We start from the raw sequence: 20867 nt of genomic DNA on the forward strand, positions 1-20867 counted from the left end.
ATAATATGAATTTATATAGTATAATAATTAAAAACAAAATTTTATATTTGAAATAATATGGAATTTGTCCTGGGAATACTTAGTGTTTTTTTTTCTAGATATGTTAGGATATATAGTGATCAAAACTATTTACAGCCCAGTCCAGAAGTACATTGAAGGTTTTCAGTTAAGGTTATTGATAGTGATATCTGTCATAGAAAGTGGTGATTGTCAAAAGGAAAAGGAGAAGTTTGGAGTAACTCACTAGCAAGATATGGTAGGTGTGAATGACAGAAGGTCTCAGTGACAACATTTAGCATGGGTATAATTTTCGGTATCCAAAAACTGAAAAGAATTGAGGACAAGGTACACTGTCAGAGAGCAATATAAATGTGCAATTTCAAACTGGCTGATAGCAAAATAGAACCCTGAAATAGTAGGAGTGAGGTAGTAACATTCAAGAGTCAGCCAAGTGGAGTTCTGGCCAAGATAGCGACTGCCTAGCTTCCCTGCAAAATACCTGGGAAAGAAAGATCGATGCAGATCCTAAGGAGAGAGCCACCCTATCATACCTCAAAAAGGCCCTGACTGAAACTAAGGTAAATTGGCAAAACAAGCAAGGGTGCTGTTTTCCTGATGAACCAGATACCAGCACAAGGGGCAAGGAGACCAACACAGAGAAAAATCAACTCCTACCAAATCAGAGAGGCAGAGCCTCAGAGGCCCCCAACACCTCATCACTGAAGCAGACCAAAAATGAACCCAACATGGCTCAGGGAAATTTTGCAGAAGAGGGGACGGAAAGAATGTCAGAGCCACATGTTGGGTCATGATATGCAGAGACATTTATCGTACCAATAACTGTGGGCTAACTCCACAATGCACAACCCATATACATCAACAAGGCAGGGCTATTGGGGAGGGGAGAGGTCACGGATGAGCCTAAGAATGGTACCAAACTGCCCGTATTTGCTGAATAGAAAACTAATAAAAAAAAAAAAAAAAAAAAGAGTCAGCCAAGCCAAACTAAGTCATCCTAACGAGTAATACCCATAATCAGAAGGGTCATTTGTTAGTGACTATTAAGATTGCTGTTAGAATTCTGTACCTTCAGGGTAAGACACATTGTCAATATGTATATACAATATGTATATATGATCATATATATGATTATTTTACACAAATAACAAAATAAGACTGAATTTTAGGAGCTTGATATTCAATTCTTCCCAACAAGGAAGTTTTGCTTTTTAAAAAATTTTTAACAATGAAAAGGTGTTTATTGTAAATTTTTCTCCTGTAACATGAGGTTGTTTACTTTTCCTAGTTCTCCCAATGACACAGTTGCAGAACCTCATTCAGCTGGTCTTGCCAGAGAATCATGACATTTCCATCCTATCATGTGGTAGGTCTGGTTTGTGGCAGGTACTGAACAATGCTCATTTCTCATTTCTGTACTTATCTCCGTAAAGTGGTGCAGCTGCTAGCATTGTGTCTTGGTGGAGCAGGGCTTCTCTATTCCAAGAACAGTTGCTCTCACCTATACCTAAAAATAGACTTGTAAGTCTTCCATCAACTCAAACATTCCTGGGTAGTTAACTTGAATTTCATCAGCCTCCAGAGTCACTATATTAAAGGCAGCTCTTCCAAACAGACATCCTAGGTCACCGACAGCAGTGAGAGAAGAAATATGTGGAGAAAATCCCCCTCCCCTTCCTGTTTCTGCTAACCGCAATGGACATCGAAGTTCATAGACTGTGTCACCTCCAAACGTTGTGCCAACAAACACTGCATCTGGTCTTAAGACCTAGTGAATCTGTTCAAGTACTCTAGGAAGATCATTCACCCAGTGAAGACTTAAGGGGCTAACCGCCAGGGCAAATGTGTTTTCTCAGAAAGGAAGGAATTGTTTATCAGCTAAGACACTCATGGTAGGAATGTCTGTTTCTAAGGATATTTTGTTTTTGGAAGGCTGAAGTAGGAGGATTTCCATGGGATGGAGGCCAGCCTGGAGCTTCATAGTTAGTTTTGGATCAGCCAAGCTGAGTGAGACTTAAAGCATTATCTTCAATTTCTGTTTGGAAAATCTTTCCAATAGTTTCCTTATTCAAATGTTGTGCTAAACACCCAAAGCAAGGGGAAAATTTCTGGCTATATCATATACAAGATCTGCAGTCTGACTTCCAATCTCCTCCTTCAGGTAATCAAACTTCATCCACTTGGGCTGCCAGGCTGTCCAGTTCTTCTGTTTCCTCTTCAAATCCTGGTCAAAGATATTCAGGGTTCTGGGAGAGGTGATGCCAGGAGGAGGGGCACCAGAAGTGACATTCCTGTGATCATCATTTCTAGAAGGGACCCATGGTGTTCTCAGCTATTGCCACAGGGACCAGACACCCTTGTCTGGTTTTAAATTATCATTTACCCAGTTAACCATACACTAAGGAGGGAGCGGTTTCCAAAATTTGGCATCATGTCCCACACTTGTTCCTTGAATTTTGAATAAGAACTATTGTAGTGGTAAATCCAAGAGTAGCCCCTTAAATTTTCCATAACATTTTATCAAGACTTACAAATGCAAACAAAATACAGAATGGAGTGGCATATGTTAGAGTTACCCTTAAACATTTAAAAAGAGGAATGGAGAGATGGCTTAGCGGTTAAGCGCTTGCCTGTGAAGCCTAAGGACCCTGGTTCGAGGCTTGGTTCCCCAGGACCCACGTTAGCCAGATGCACAAGGGGGAGCAGACGTCTGGAGTTCGTTCGCGGTGGCTGGCGGCCCTGGCACGCCCATTCTCTCTCTCTCTCTCTGCCTTTCTCTCTGTGTTTGTCTCTCTCAAATAGATAAATAAAAAAAAAATTAAAAAAATATATTTAAAAAGATTAGTCATGCCTTCCATTATATCTTCATGTGTTCCACCAGTCTAACTAAAACAGAAGCCACATTGTATCTGGGGGAAAAAAATGATAGGTCACCACAAACTTGATGGAGGTGTTTTTAATTCCATTTGTAGCAATAATGTACTTGCTAGAGTATGTTAACATGAGTTCAGGCCATATACAGTGGTTGTTAGTGTACAGAATATATCCTTTCCATTCCTATCAGAAAGTAAACTCAGGAACTATCATCATTCATGAGAAATTAACAATGGAACTTATGTATTATCTTCCTCAAGAGATTTGTTAACCTTCCTGCTCCACCATTATTTAGTCCCCAAAACCACAGGTCACTTGATCATAACCAGGCCATTACACTGGTTCACTGTACTGATTGTATCACATTATCATGCTAAATGTGCAAGAGGCAGCAATATATTAGAGACCATAGTAATTCACAAATTCTGCAAAAGAAGAGAAATAAACTAAAGATAATGATGGACATTCCGCATAAATTAAATTTAAAGAACCCAATGCTTGGTGATGGGCTAGGACATTCCTTCTAAATTAAGGATACTTTATTGCATTTCTCAATTTCTCTCACAACAGAAGAAGCAAAGCATCTTTTAAAACTCTTCCTGGTTTTATATATTTATGTGTATGTGTTAATATGTGGCCATATGTGTGTGGAGGCCAAAGGTAGTTATCAAATATCTTTCTCTATCTTCTGTTTTAAGACAGTATCTCTCTCTGAACCTAGAGCTCACTGATTCAGTTAGACTTGTTCTTCAGCAAGTCTCAGAATCCTCCTTTTTTGTCTTCCTAACACAGGGGTTCCAATCATGTGCCAGTAAGCCTGGCTTTTTAAATGGGTGCTGGGATCTGAACTTTGGTCCTTCCTGCTTGTGCAATGTTCAACATGCACTTTACAAATGGAGCCATCTCTCTAAACCTCTTCCTGTTATGGAAGTAGTAAAGGCCATTCTTCAAAAACTGAACCAGCCTATACATCAGGCTACCCTAAAGCAATTAGCTGTGAGGGGAAGCCTAGAACAAAAAATAATGAAACAGAATTAGCTCCAGTACAAGAAACCTTGCCATTTATACCATGTGGCAAAGCATGACAGCATTTTATTTGTAATATTTTAATTATTATTGTTATTGTTATTATTGTTATTATTTATTTGAGCATGTGCAGTGTATGTGATGTGTGTGTTTGACTGAATCTTGTCACTACAAATGAATGTCAGAGTTTTGACAATTATTTATGTATGTATGTATGTATGTATGTATGTATGTATTTATTTATTTTTTTACCTATGGTTTTATGTAGGTGCTGTGGAATTGAACCTGGCCTGTGAGCCTTAATAAACACTTTTAACTGCTGAGCAATATCCCCAACCCTGCAATTTACAGTTCCTTATAAGCTCCTCTAGAGACTTATGATAGGAATTTCTAGACTTCTGGAACATGGGTAAGCCAACTAAAATTCTTAACTGTGAGAATTCTTGAAAAATGTATTTCTTAACTCTGGGAAAATAGATTAACAAGAGATGTGCTCTGCATTACCCTCTGAGCCTTGACAAATGGAAAGACCAGCTTAAATTTACTGTGAATGGAAAGTATCATATCCAGAACTGGGCCTGAGTAAGTTGTACCACCAACAGTCCCTGACTAACTTCAGTCACTACATTTATACCTGCATTTTCTCTGAGTTCATGTGTAGGCTTCCATTGGGAAGAAGTATATTCTACTTCCCACTAAGAAAACCCCCACATCTTCAAAGTGAAAATTAACTCCTATACTAACAGAGACAATACAGTAGTAAAAGTTCAAATAATGTGGATTGTTTGTTTATTCAGCAGCTGAGTGGATCTTTTCTTACATTTAAAAAATATTTTCTTCATATATATTTTTCTTGAATTAGTTGCACTGCTTTCTTTTTCCTGTTGTACAAGAACACACCCAAAATTATAAATTAATTTTTGTAGCTGATGGATTTAGGACTAAATCAAGATATTCTCCCAACCTATGCTACGTCCCAGTATCACTCTTTAAGTAGAATTTTCGTGTGTTCTAAAGCCTCTCCTACATTTTTCTACCATGACTTTATATTGTTAACACTTGCACTCATGAAAAGTATTTTTTATACTTTTATTTTTTTTAATTTTTTAATTATTTATTTATTTATTTATTTGAGAGTGACAGAAGGAGAGAGACAGGCAGTTTGAGATAGATAGAGAATGGGTGCGCCAGGGCCTCCAGCCACTGCAAAGGAACTCCAGATGCATACACCCCCTTGTGCATCTGGCTAACATGGATCCTGGGGAGTCAAGCCTTGAACCAGGGTTCTTAGGCTTCACAGGCAAGTGCTTTACCACTAAGCCATCTCTCTAGCCCTATACTTTTATTTTGTTTTTAAATTATTTATTTGAGAGAAAGAAACAGAGAGAAATTGAGAGAGAGAGAGAGAGAGAAAGAACTGGCATGCCAGAGCCTCCATTCACTACAAATGAACTCCAGATGCATGTGTCACCTTGTGCACCTGGCCTATGTGTGTCCTTGGGAATTGACCCTTAGGCTTTGCAGGGAAGCACCTTAACCATTAAGCCATCTCCCCAGCCCATCATGGAGAAGTATCTTAATTTTCATTAACTTAATGTTTTTTAAAAGACAAAGTCTTAGATTAGTACTATAATTATCATCATAATTTCCTTTTAAAGCAATAAAAATCAATGTCTGCATGAACTGTGTTATATTTGCATTCTTATTTGATTTGCTTTTGTATATCTTGCAATGATGGCTGGCTTTTATTGAGGTTTCTACTTTCCACTGAAAGTGCACAGTCTGCCCTTGATTCCTGTTGTGGTTTTGTTCAGTATTGATTGAACCACCAGGATTTCAGAGAACTCGAGGATTATGTCCTCTATGGCCTTTGCTTGCTGAGAGATTTTCATTTTATCATGGTTAGAAGAAAATGTCATTCAAATGCTGACATTGTTGATCACTTTTCACTTCCTCCTCAAAAAGCTCTTTAGAGCACCCAAAGTTAATGGACAGAAAGATTCTTTAGCTAAATTCCCAGAGAGCTTTTTATCAGTCCATTCACTTAGCAACCTCTACTGCCCATGAGCATGTGAAGCTATATATGCTCCAGTACTTTTCCATTGTACATCTCCAAAGAGGCCAAATGCATGCATTGTTTGCAGTGAAAGCAGCATCATGTCCTGTCGTGTCTCTTTCCCAACCCCCACCAGAAAGGAAAGGAATGAAGCCTAGGAAACTCTACATTTAGGGAGGAGAAAAACAACTGAACACATGCCACAGATCATTTTTTTCTCCAGACCCCGGGATGTTCTAGGTGAACATCTATAATAGAAAGTGGCTGAAGCCCTCCTGTTCAGTGTGTAAATGATTAGCCCCACATACACGTGCTAAGATGCTATATTTAGAGTAATGGGTTGGATCCAACCCATTCTGAATTTCCAATATACTGTGTTTTGTTTCCATTTTGCTTTTAGGAGAATGTTTAATATTCTTTTTTTCTCTTGGTTTTCATGGGATATTCAATAATTTTACCAATACTATGTAAAATTGCAACACATTTGAATAAGAAACATTGATATTCATGCAACAAATAGCCATGGCAAACATTTTGCATTGTGAGAAAATGTGAGAATCCTTACCCAGAAATGGATCAATGAAGCAGCTCCTTATAGTAGACATTAAAAGTCTGAGAAGTGTGATACAGAGAACACGGCTGGGAGGACCTGAGGAAGCACTAGAAGAAAATTAATTGTGGAGCCAAAACAGAAATTAGTAAAAATAGCAACAAAGGAAGGGAACAACGAGTCCAACCTACCTGTGAGAAGATGAGAGGTGAAGGGAGTTTTAACAAGGGGAACACTTGGTTTCCACATGCTAATGAACGCAAATGCACGTGCAGGGCCATGTGCCAGAAGCAATGCTCTCAATGCTTATGTCTAGAGCAATGCTCTCTCCACCCCCACCCCCCACCCCACAGCAGTCTGATAGGTAGAGGTCTGGGTGGTTCAGATGCCTCAGCTACTTTCCCCATGAAATCCTGCCAGAGGTGGTGGTAGCTTCTCCTTCAACCTCACAGTTTCTGTGGTAGCCTGAAAAGCTCTGGGATAACTATTTACAGCTGCAGAAAGCACTGCCAGGAGCAGTCAGGAGAGCTGGTCAATCCAGCTGCTGGGATTTGAGGTAATGGTACTCAGGGCCTTACACTAAGGACCATGAGCCGATGGTGTGCAAATCTGAGAGCAGCTGACACCCAAAGCTCCAACTGCTGTTTCTCAAGAGGCTGCCATTTACCTATTCTTGATTTCTATTCACATGGATCAAATGAGCTCTCTGCTGATTATGTATTATTATACAGATAATATCAATGAAAATGCCAGTAAATTTACTCATGTTCCACCTTCTGCCATTGTGGAAATAGAGCAAGTTGACCCATCCCACCCATTTACAATACAGGAAACTCCCAACATGAATTAAGAAGAATTAGAGGACCTGCAGATTCTGCAACACTTTTAAAAGTTGGAGAAAGTTTGTGTTGTTTTGTGTTAAAATACCAGTCAGATATTATCTAGTGATCCACATGGTATATATATGCAAATAGTTAAGTTTTTATGATACACATGTAAATGATAAAAATAATATTATGTACGATGCTAAGATAGAATTTTAAATAGGAAAAGAGAGGACTTTAACATTTTGAAAGGATAGCCAGTATTCTTGAAGGCCATGATATTTAGATCAATGATCTACATGTACATCTTCATCAGTGAAAACATGAAATGTATCTGTGAGAAGACATTCAATGCATAGTGCCAATGTATGTTGTGTGTTTCAGGACATTAGAAGTTTGTAGACACATAGGAAAGACTCACATTCCTGAAAATTTGAATTCTCAAATAAATATAGAATACTTTATTAGAAGTAGCTCTTAACTAGGAAAGAGCAAAGTAAAAAAACATATAAATAAGTACAAATCTGAACCCATCTTCTACTGCTGGAGACAAACATGGCAATAGTTTACACATCTTTCACCTGTATTTTTCTGAAATGTGTTCTCTATTTTATCCTATTTGGCATCCAGTGAGAATGAATAAACCACTATTAGATAAATACATTGAAAACCAAAGGCCAAATATTCATTTTAGTATTTATATGAGAGAATTAGAGAGAGAAACATAGAGTACATGTGGAAGTCAGAGAACATTCTTTTTTTTTAATTTTTTTTTACATTTATTTATTTAAGAGTGACAGACACAGAGAGAAAGACAGATAGAGGAAGAGGGAGAGAATGGGTGCGCCAGGGCTTCCAGCCTCTGAAAACGAACTCCAGACACGTGGGCCCCCTTGTGCATCTGACTAACGTGGGACCTGGGGAACCGAGCCTCCAACCGGGGTCCTTAGGCTTCACAGGCAAGCGCTTAACTGCTAAGCCATCTCTCCAGCCCAGAGAACATTCTTGACATCATTTCTTAAATTCTACCTCATATAAGGCAGTATTTCTTGCATGATTCTGTACTCAAAATAGCTGACCACAAGCTGTTGGGGTGTCTTCAGTCTCTGCCCTCCAATTTACCTTTGGAGCACTGGGATCGTAGACACGTATCCTACTACATCTGGCTTGATTTGGGTTCTGGGGAGCTGAATGAAGATACCCACACTTGTGCAAGAAGTGTTGTACACACACAGCCACCTCTCCAGCTGTCATTTTATGCTCACAGTGAAACATACATGTGCATGCATGTACCCACCCAATCTGGGAGAATGTACATAGCAGTTTGATTTGCACAACCAGCCATGGGATTTCAGACAATTGTTAGTGGCCTCTCATCCCTATCTACTTAGTTTCCAATGCTAATATTGATGTCTTGATTCTAAGTCATGAAGAAAACCAGAGGACTACCAGTGTGCTCAAACAGAGAAGATCCACTAAATCACCTTTTCTTCCAAACCATTCCTACCTTAGGCTCCTTCAAAGTTGAAGTCCCTGTTAGCTTTCTAAGAAATCTCATGAGAAATCCTGCTTTTCATTTTCAGAATAATATTTAGATCCTCACTTCATTCTTTGAAGGGAGATAGAGAGGAAGGAAAAGAGAGATAGAGGAGAAATTGCAATGATTCTAAGCTCTAAGGCTGCCACTGACTGAAGGCTTCAAATAAAGTTTGATAAAAAGAAAAGGTGAATTGTGAAAACAAGTAACTCCAGATTAACTAGAGCAGTGCTTTGTAAAAGGCACAATGTAGTGGACATTTCAGCTTTTGTGGTCAAAGGCTCACAGTCACCATTTGGTTTTACTACTCTGTTACAATTAATCTGCTGTATTTATCAACTGTTGGATATCCCTTCATTAGTATTATGAAAATTCTTGTTTGAAATTTATATTCAGCCCATCATACCTCACCAGGGCACCAGCTGAAACCATAAAGTAGTTAGGGAAATGAGAAAGAGTGCTGCTTTCTTGGTGAACCTGGTACCAACACAGGGGTGAAGGAGATACACTCAGAGCACACTCAAGTCCTACCAAATCAGATATCCAGAGACACAAAGGCTCCCCAGACCTCATCACTGAAGTAAACCTAAAACAAACCCAATGTGGCTCAGGGAAATCTGTGGAAGAGGGTGCGTAAAGATTGTTAGAGCCACAAGTTGGGACATATGCACAGAGATATTGCCTCTTCCCCATAAATGATAGCTACCCCCACAATACATGGCCCATAATCCCCACCAAGGAGGGTCCCTTTGGAGGGAGAAGGACAGGGAGGTTAACGATGGTACCAACATGGCTGTTTACACACTGAGTATATACATAACTAATAAAGAAATTTTTAAAAAAAGAAAGAAAGAAAGAGAAAGGAAAAAAAGAAAAGAAAACTAGGCCTCTCAGTGAAGAGTTTCTTTGTTTGCATAAGTTAACTTGCTCCAAACCAAGAAAAAAATGGTGGGGGAAAGGGACAGGACTAACCATATTATTTTAAGATCAATAACAGGTTGACTCAATTTAATCCATCATCGAATGTTGGGAGCCATACAGCAAAAGCCTCTCCATTTTGCCTGGGCCTGTTCGTAAGTTGACTCATTATTCAGAAAGCTGGTCCATCCAGCTTTCTGTTAGGTACCTCTGGAATGTCAGTCAGCAGACTGCTTACAGAATCTTATCTTTTGCAAAAGGCCAGTTTATGGTCAGGCTGTGAAGCCTGGTGCAGTCAGGATGTTAAGCCATTGAGGCAAGATAAACACCTGATTACATCCCCTCTAGGTTTCCTGACAATTTCAAGTCCCTAAATCACATCAGCCAGTTTATCCCCTCCTTTTCTTCCCCTATATAACCACTGTGTAAAAAAATAAAGATTCAGAGACCTTGATCGAAATATAGACTTGGTCTCCTTCTTTGTGTCTCTTGTCTCTCATCCAGGTTAATTTCCCCTCCGGTCCTTGTTTAATTCTCTGCTGGCCAGGGCAATCAAAGAGGAGCTGGATTTCTCTTAGAAATATATAATTCTCAACTAGTAATCTTTTTCTACTAATATGCATAAAATTTCCTTCAAAGGTACATAAGGTTTTATGTATAAGGAGACTTGAACGTCATAATGGGAATGGTGATTTTCAAGTAATAGCAGTTAGTGTGTGAGGAATTCTCCATGGTTCTTGTTTTCCCAAAGAAAAGAATTCAACTGGGAAACACAGAAAGTTTAAGAAGTTTATTTAGCAAAGCAAAGAGCCCTCCAGAAAAACACTGTGATGACCTGACAGAGGAGAAGCAGCTCATTGGCTTATTCATAATGAAATTTAAGAAGTTTTCATGCATATTTATGAGGGAGTGAGTGCATAGGGATAGGATGACACTTTCTTCTTCCAAAATCACGGTGAATCTGACCTTTCTCTTAGCGTATTTCTTCCCTAGATTCTCTTAGATAGTCTAAAAGGATAGGCTAAAACCAAGGGACCAATGGCATTATACTGAAGCTCAGGACTTTGGGAGATGTAGACCCGTCACTACTGCACATGCGTTTCAGCTGGAAAAGACCCCCAGCACTTGAATTTCTGATGCAGTGGGAGAAATCTAACTGTAGGCTCATGGATGTTTAGTACAATGGGGCACTCTTGACCATGTTGAAGCACAGCTACCAAGACATAGCTGGAGCTGTCTGTGGTTGTTTCCTAACATTTGACTACTGTATTCATACATTTGTCTTTGTATTTGAGGTATTTTTTTAAAAAAAAAATGTTTATTTTTATTTATTTGAGAGCAACAGATATAGAAAGAGTGAGACACAGAGAGAGAGCGAGAGAGAGAATGGGTGCGCCAGGGCCTCCAGCCTCTGCAAACGAACTCCAGATGCGTGTGCCCCTTGTGCATCTGTCTAATGTGGGTGCTGGGGAAACAAGCCTTGAACCAGGGTCCTTAGGCTTCACAGGCGAGCACTTAACTGCTAAGCCATCTCTCCAGCCCTTGAGGTATTTTTATATGCCAGCTATTGTAGCAAACATTCTACATTCATGATCTCATTTTACCTTCAAAAAATCTTTTTATATATTAGTCAAGCAATGCTTAGAAAAGTGAAATATTTCTGTTAGTGTGCAGAGATGATTAATGTTTGATAGACTGAACACTGAGGTTATATCATGCTAATCATGCTATTATCCATCTTATTGCCTTTAATATTCACTTCAGGAAAATAGAAAAGTTGCTTACATAATAAGTTACTATTAAATGAAAACAGTTTATTTTAATGCAAATGAACCTGAATTCTGATTATTCCAACACAGAAAGAATATCACAGTAATTCTGGGAGGGACATGTTTGGGCTGAAAGGTTTTTTTTTTTTCTTTTTTTTAAATAAAAGATAGGACATTTTTAAAATTTTTATTGATTTTAGTATTTTTTATTAAAAAACTTCTATGATTATAAACAATGTCCCATGGTGATGCCCTCCCTCCCCCCACTTTCCCCTTTGAAACTCCATTCTCCATCATATCCCTTTCTCCTCTCAATCAGTTTCTCTTTTATTTTGTTGTCATCATCTTTTCCTCCTATTATGATGGTCTTGTGTAAATAGTATCAGGCACTGTGAAGTCATGGATATCCAGGCAATTTTGTGTCTGGAGGAGCACACTGTAAGGAGTCCTACCCTTCCTTTGGCTTTTACATTCTTTCCACCACCTCTTCTGCAATGGACCCATAGCCTTGGAAGGTGTGATAGAGATATTGCAGTGCTGAGCAGTCCCCCGTCACTTCTTCCCAGCACTATGATACCTTATGAGTCATTCCAAGGTCACTATCTGAAAAGAGAAGGTTCTCTACCCAAAATGAGAGTAGCATTAATATATAGGTTTGAAGAATAAGAGAAGTGCTTACTGGGCTGTTTGATGAGCATAGTATATACATTTAGCTAGACAGAAGCAGACATTATACCCCTAGGGGTCATGACTAACCCTGTTTTAGGTTTTCAATATCAGGGATGTATTCCCTCCCATAGAGGGCAGTTGGTTTCCACCATGACAGATGTGCCACTATTGGGACATTTTAATCTTAATTTTAAAAGACAAATATTATGTTTGAGTCATGAGAGAAAACAAGCCATATGAATACCAGCCCAGCTTTTAGTTCTTATGGTTCTTTTGACCTAAGGCTACTGTTATTTTTTGACTTAAAGTTTGTAAGCAATTAACCCCTCACCCTTTTGGTTCATATTACAAATAAGACATAAAATTCACCTTCTAAACTGGAGTGTATGCATCCCTCAAGGCCACCTAGTGGACATATGTGATAACTAAGAATAGTTTTTCTTTCTTAACATTCCAAACTACCTGGAATTGATGGCATGTTTTTTTAATTTGGTTTCTTCCATATTACTATTTTACCTGATATCCTATAAAGTCAATATTTTACTTATATTCAGACCAAGAGTCACTACAAATATTCTCTACTGATAACAATTCCAATATTTTATATACAGATACATGTCTACAAACAACACCCAATAGCCAGTTCCTACACTCTGACCTGAAGGCAGTGTACCCAGACCTTGATTCTGTCACCTGAACTACTTAGACTAATAGGCTACAGCTTCCTTGCATGAGATTTTAGCATATTCTAGCTCTTTGTGTTCAACATAATTGAAAAGATTATTCACAGGTTCATTTGGAAGTTTTCTTGCATTATACTTTTCATATTGTGAAAGGCTTCCTTGGCCTAAGTTTGTCCACTCCAATGAAACATGCTGTATGTACTTATTGTGAATTTTAATAACAGGTTATTTTTTATGTCTTTTTGTTTTGTATAGGAGAGTATTAAGACACCTGAAAACACAGTGCAAGCCTGCTTATAAGCCTTCATTGTGTTTGATTTAAGACTCAACTGAGCCAAAAATTTTCTCTACCTATTTTTAGCACATGAAGCTCCCTCTGTTCTCATTCCCAAGCAGGTCAATGGAGTAGAAAATTTGCTGGTCCTAGTTGCAGGAGGCCTAGGGTTTTATGTAGGCCTACCATTAACTCCAAAGGAACTTTTAATTCTAAAGTAGCTAGCTTCAATGTTGTTTCCAAAAGTATGAAATACTACTAAAATGAATATTCTTTCTATTGATAGCATTGTCTTGAAAAAACACCTTTCTCCATTTAATGATTTATACTTCCTTACCTGCTAGTCTTCTTACTCAATTGTTTAAATTTTTCAAATATTTTTACTTATGTATTTGCAAGGAGAGAGAAAAGAGAGAGGGAGAGAATGGGCATGCCAGAGTTTGTGGCCACTGAAAATCAAGTCCAGATGCATGACTACAGATGAGGTCCAGATGCATGAGCCACTTTGTGAATCTGGCATTATGTGGGTGTGACAAGTGCATCAACCAATGTGCCATCTCTCTGGGCCATTCTTATGCACATTTTGTTAAATGTGAGTCAAAGGAAATAACATTGTAGAAACATTTCTCATCTTGGGGTAGTCAACATGCTGGAAATGGATAATATAAACAATAGAAACAGAGACTTGGACTTAAGTTGAGCTAAATCAATAATATTATGTTAAGAAAAAATCATCTGGTGCATTTGGATTTTGAAGAAAAATATATACGTGCAGAAATTTCATTGTAAGAGCTAATTTCTATTTAGAGGTAAAGAAAACATAAAATGAGTTAAAATTAGCAATGATCCAGTAGACCATGGGTGAATAAAAATGAAGATGAGCAATGGTGGTCTGCTTCCTTTTGATATTTTTCTGTTGAGCAATGAGAACTTAGGTCAACATTTAACAACATTTGGTCCAATTCCTCATAAAATAATGCAAGTGGCTTTAAAATCCATTTGTAGTTTAACAAGTGATAAATTTCTGGTTCTAAAATGTCATTTCCATATACTTAATACTGATTGCAGTCAACACTTCACGGTGTACAAAATTAGAGGCTAAATCAAAGAGAGCTGCCTCAATTATTGACCATTGGTTCCTCCACTCTAGTTTTTTTGTATGTGTGTGTGGGTTTTTTTTTTTTTTTTCTGAAATATATATGTGTTGGTAGCCACCTGCTTGGTACTCTGATGAAAGGATTTCTAGGGTAACACTTCACCTTTCAGCATCAAGCAATATTTTTTCACAGTGCTCTTTATCTCTCAGGGGATGTTGTTATTTTCCTGTCCCTTGGAGTTAATCATTTGAAGATTCTTTGTAATCCCAGAGATCAGGAAATGTCAACAACAATAACAACCAACCAAAACTAAAACCACAACAGAAACAAACACCATACTCTTTCACTCAGAATGCAAGACTAAATTTTCTTTTGTTCTGAACAGTTCTCTGTGGTTTGGGAACAAAACCAGAAAAAAAATGATAAAGGATTTTTAATTTAATACATAAATCCACTTTTCTTATTATTTGACTGCCTCACTTGGGTAGAAATCAGTCATTTTTTCTACCTTAAGACTTGGGGGTTTGGGTTGCAGAAGAAAGAGATACTTTTGCACTGTTCAGGAAAAGTTGAAGCTTAAGTTTGCCACTGTGATGGATTACACAGACCAGGCTGTTTGCCTCTCTGCTCAGGACCATGTGAACTAAAGTTCCCAGAAAACAACTGCATTTGCTACACCTATGTCCAGCAAGGTTGAATGGACTGATAAAGCTCCTGGAATCACAGAGAAATGGGGTGTTGCAAGTTAGATCCAAATTACCTTGGGCTACCTTTAGCCCCTTAGTAGCCATTTATTGCCCACCTCTATGTCTGAACTAATGTTAAAGGTAACAATCAATTGATCAGGTGTAATCCATGTTGGAATGCAAGAACAGACCTCCAGTTTTCAGCAACCCAAGGGCTAAGAATGCCATCAGATCACATCTGAGGTCCATGGTAGAGAAACCCCTGCCCTCTGCTATAACCCTTCAACATGATGGTCAGCCAATGTATTTGAAAAGTACTTTGATTTATGACTTTCTTTTGTTATTTAACTATAAAATGTTTATGAAATTAACACATTAGAACATGGAATTTGGGGTAACCTAAATCTATGTTCCCAGGCTGTGATCACTCATATGTGGCTCTTGAATAAATTGTCTCTTATTCCCTTTGAGGTGAGAACTGTGTCTCTTATGCCCACAACCACTTATGGAAGGAGACAAAATAATTGGAGAGAACTGGATTAGCATCTAAAGCAGTGGCAGTAGCTTACAATTAAGCATAAAGATGTACGTGTCTAGATAACTACGTGAGAAGTGAGGAGGAGAGCACCAATTCTGGGGCCATCATCTGAGCACAGGCATCCCACTGGGGCTGAACTCTGATACTAATAAATTAATTAAAATTGAATTTCTGTCACCTCTGAAAACAATTAAAGAATTCTAAAATAATCATCCATTATCATGAGTCATTTCTGAAAGTAGAACTCAATATGTAAATATATTCAGTCCTACTGACCAAGATAGCCGTAAATTTTCCCTTAGCTTGAGAAAATTTTAGATAGTCTTCCTGAAGTCTCCTTTCTTAGAACATTTAATTAAGGAAACTTAAAATTATTCACTCTTTCTCTGTCCCTATGAGATGCAAACCTGTTGTAAACCAATATTGACTATCTTTCTCAAGAATCCAGGAAACATCTCTTTGAAATTTAATTATGGAAAAAGAGAACACACCTATCTATCAGTCTCCAGGACAGAATAGGTATCCAAGTTCATGCCTGTCATTCAGCCAACAGAGATGACCAAACCAGTGTCCCATTTCCTACCTCAAGTCATTAACTCCATTACACTTTCATTTCCTCATCCATGAAATGGGAGCCTTAATGATGTTTGAGACATGTATAGAGGATGAAAAATGCAGACAACATTGTAAATACAAAGCAGCTCTACCAATATATTGATATCAAGGAAATATTTGCAGTTATGAATATACTGAAAATATATCAAAGGTGCAATATAAACAAAACAATTTTAACCAAGGTGGATGTTATCTAGAATACATAATGGACTATACATCAATGTTACTTAATTAAAAGTTGTTATAGAGAATGCCATTGATTTATGGATGCACAAATAGAAAGGATCAATGAATAAATGAAAAGAAAAATTTCTATATTATAAAGAATCAGTTTAATTGCCCTGTACAATGGATTTGAGTAATTGTTCTACAATGGCAAAGATTTATGCAAGTTTAACCTAGTTGTAATTTATAACTTTGCACAAACAATTCCTATATTTACTCTCAGGATGCTTTAAGGTTTTAAGACCAAAGTTCTTTATGTGGATCATACTCCTTATAACAAGGGGAAATTTTGACCTTGAAAACAATGGAAATATGAGTTTTATAATACACAGGTTAGATTTGAATTCTGAGCTTTGTCTTGCAATTTCAGTGTGTATGTGTTAAATAAGAAATCTATTCATATCTATGAAGTAGACTAATTTTTTATTTCATTTCTAGTAATGGACATGGGTGTTGTTTTATTCACTCCCACTCTGTCAGAGTTCTCATCATGATGCTGTCACAGCCTAGGCAAAGCAGCAGAGGCTGAAGTGGGACAATGTCTGAGCAAGGTGACTAACTGAAACTGTTCACACCAGTACTCATTAATATTTTTAAATTTAAAAGCTTCCTTATTTTCTACAGAATTAGAACAAATGTCACTCATATATTAATAAATGTCACAGGTAAAAATATTTCCAGGCAAAATGATTCTATATCTATCAGTTTTCATAAAATGACAGCAATGATACTCTAATCAACTCTCTTAATTCTTATTTTTTTCATTTTACCTTTTAATTTATGTATATACATAGAGAGAGAAAAAAATTAGTGCATCAGGGCCTTAGACACTGCGATCAAACTCCAGAAGCTGGTGCCACCTCGTGGGCGTGTGCAACCTTGTGCTTGCCTCACCTTTGTGCTTATGACTCATGTGGGATATGGAGAGTAGAACATGGGTCCTTAGGCCAGGGCCTTAGCTGCTAAACCATCTCTCCAGCCCAACTGTCTTTATTCTGCAAGCTACTCCTCGTCACAACATGTGATAAAAGCAGCTTGATCTGATAGTAAACTGATGAATAGCAATATTGGAATTGTGCCTCAGAAGGTATATGAGAATATTGGCCTCTACTACACTTGTATTTACTTCTTGGCTGCCATGAGAAGAATAGGCCAGGTTTGCCTTGTGTTCCCACTATGATGTTATAAACTTCAACTGACACAAAGCAATATTTAAGAAACAGCAACCCCAAACCTCTGAAAATATAACCAAAATAAACTTTTCCTTCTTAAAAATTGATTACTTCGGGCTGGAGAGATGGCTTAGCGGTTAAGCACTTGCCTGTGAAGCCTAAGGACCCCGGTTCGAGGCTCGGTTCCCCAGGTCCCACGTTAGCCAGATGCACAAGGGGGCGCACACGTCTGGAGTTCGTTTGCAGAGGCTGGAAGCCCTGGCGTGCCCATTCTCTCTCTCTCCCTCTGTCTGTCTTTCTGTCTGTGTCTGTCGCTCTCAAATAAATAAATAAATAAATTTATTAAAAAAATTGATTACTTCAAGTATTTTTCTTATTACCAGAAAACTTAGAATCCAGCTATTTCTATGTAATGGAATGAAATATTTACTTCCTTGTTCATGGCAAGGGAGTACCTTGAGCATAGGCTTCATAGCCCCTAGACATCCTCTTACTCAAAGTCTCTGTTTTTTGTTTTGTTTTGTTTTTCCAGGTAGGGTCTCACTGTAGCCCAGGCTGACCTAGAATTCACTATGTAGTCTTGGGGTGGCCTTGAACTCACACAGTAATCCTCCTACCTCTACCTCCCTAGTGCTTGGATTAAGGACATGCACTGACATACCTGGTTCAAATTCTCTCTTTAACTGGCATGAACATAGGTAATTTATTTCATCCTACTCCTCTCTTTTCTTCTCTTAAAACTCAATCCACAAATGTTTTTGGCTAGCATTTTCTATTTCTATGATTGAATTAGGACTCACAGAATTTAGAATCATCTAGGAAATAGGCTTCTGGGCATGACTGAAAAATTATCTTGGAGAGGTTGTTAGGGTGTTTGATTTGGGCAAACATTTGTCAAAGGCTACAAATTTTTAGTCAGGCATGGTGATGCACACCTTTAATCCTAGCACTTGGGAGGCAGAGGTAGAAGGATAGCTGTGAGCTTGAGGCTGTCCTGATACTACACAATGAATTCTAGGTCAGCCTGGGCCTCAGTGAGACCCTATCTTGAAAAATCAAAAAATAAAAAATAAAAAATAACAATTTTCATTATAAAGAACAAATTTTTAAAAGTATATTTTATTTATTTATTTATTTGAGAAAGAGGTGGGGGGAAAAGGGGAGTGAATGGGCATGCCAGGGCCTCCAGCCTCTGTAAATGAACTCCAGGTTCATGCACCCCCCTTGTGTATTTGGTTTATGTGGGTCCTGGAGAATCAAACCAGGGTCCTTTGGCTTTGCAGGCAAATGCCTTAACTGCTAAACCATCTCTCCATCCCATAAAGAACAAATATTTATTATCAGAACAGAATCTGTGTAAGTAACATATAACATGGGAATTAATGGTTAATTTGATCATAAAAATCACATATAATGTATTTGTATAGCAAATTGTATTGTATGCATTTAATATATAAATATTTGATTAATATTAGAAAATAAAAATAATTTTAATTTATTAATAATAAATCAGGAGTCATATATTGCATTTCTTTATATAACAAAAGGAAATTATTTTTCAAGTTTTCTTCATGATTTCTCAATTATTGTGCTATGTAGTATTTTTGGATACATGTCCTTAATTTTAAATAAGTTTACAAGAGTGAATATTCTATCAAATCAACTCTAATTGCCTCCCAATATAATCCAATGACCTTATTTTACTTGTATTGTTACAGAAGTTAATTAGAACTGCACAGCCACCAGCTAAATATACTGGTTTATGCAAACAGTAAATCCAATTTCCTCTATAAACATATTTCTGCAGGATGAGCACAGAGGGGCAAAATAGAGGATGCTGAATACAACCACAAAATATCAATTGACTCTAATTATATGACCTCATTTTAAAATGAAAGATGTTATCATTAATTTATGTAAATAAATAAAATAGTATTGCATTCATAATAAAATATATATCATTTATATATTTATACCATGTATATGTTTATATACAATATTATATACAGAAATTTATGTTTATTTGCATACACTGGTGTACAAATATATATTTAATTTATATATATATATGTTGTATATTTAGATTTATCCCATATATCATTAATTTCTGATAGTAACATGCTAAATATACATTATATGTCTCACAACTGATTTGAGCCAAAATCAGCAAGGATGGGCTTCTCTCCAGCCTGGGCATCCTATAATTTCTCTCAGGATTTCAGAAATTAGTCTAGGTGTTCTTTAACCTGATTTGTGCTGCTATAACAAAACACATGTTAAGCCATTTATAAGCCATAGAAATTCATTTGGCTTGTGGCTTGAAAGGTAGGAAAGTCCAAGTTCACAGGGCTGCACCTGATGAAGGTGGCTCTGTTCAATGGCTCAGGGTATGACATGACAAGAGGACACATCATAGTGATGAAAGAACTAAACTCATTTCATATAAATTATGATAACAATAGATAGCATCAATCTATTCATAAAGGTATGGCCTTCAAACCTAATCACATTGGGTATGCAACTAAGCTGTAGAGCACTTGCAAAATACACATCAGAAACAAGACAAAAAGATGTAATCACTTACTAAAGACTCCACTCCTTCACATGCTTGTATTTGGGATTAAATTTTCAGCATAAAATCTTTGAGACACATATTCAGAGCATAGTAATGTCTGGAGAGTTTGATGTGTTCTGTAAATAGTTTTCCTGCAGTTGTATAAAACTTTATTCTTAAAATTTGTGCCATAAATTTAGTGGTAACTTAGTGTTATGATTTGTATCTAAAATGTCCATCAACACTTTTTTTTGTGTAGCTTTTGACAAAGGTTCGCCCAAATCTAACAACCTAACAACCTATCCATAGTTTCTCATAGGCCGATTTCTTAGGCTTCACTTAAGTAGAAACTTAAGGTGTTGGACCTAGATAGAGGAAGTATGTCATTAGGAGTCTGTGGTGTATTAGTCAGGATTTTCTACAGGAACAGAACTACTACAATGCATTATATTAAAAAGGGAATTTTTTGGATTAGCTTATAGTAGTCCAATAGCAGTTGCAGGCCAGAGAATCAAGGAACCCAGTAGCAGCTCAGTCCACGTGGCTAGGTACCTCAGCAGTCCCTATCTACCACTGAAGGCCCAGATGCTCCCTGTAAAACCACTGGTCTTCAATACACATGGGTATCAGTCCACACTGGAAGGCAGCAGACAGTTCTCCACACTGGAAGGCAACAGGCAGATCCAGCAGCCAAGTGGAAGGAAGGCGCTCTTTTCACCAAGAGCTTCCCTATATCAAGTCGCCCCTGAAAGGTGCCGCCGGCTCTCTGGGGGAAGGCTACA

At 37.7% G+C, this 20867-nt stretch overlaps 1 pseudogene; it reads right to left on the minus strand.

The window, feature by feature from the left end:
• Positions 1–1258: 1258 nt before the first annotated feature.
• On the minus strand, positions 1259–6805 carry LOC101604364 (annotated as a pseudogene).
• Positions 6806–20867: the final 14062 nt, after the last annotated feature.

Source organism: Jaculus jaculus, chromosome 1 (assembly GCF_020740685.1).
Source record: "Jaculus jaculus isolate mJacJac1 chromosome 1, mJacJac1.mat.Y.cur, whole genome shotgun sequence".
NCBI classification, from domain to species: Eukaryota; Metazoa; Chordata; class Mammalia; order Rodentia; family Dipodidae; genus Jaculus; species Jaculus jaculus.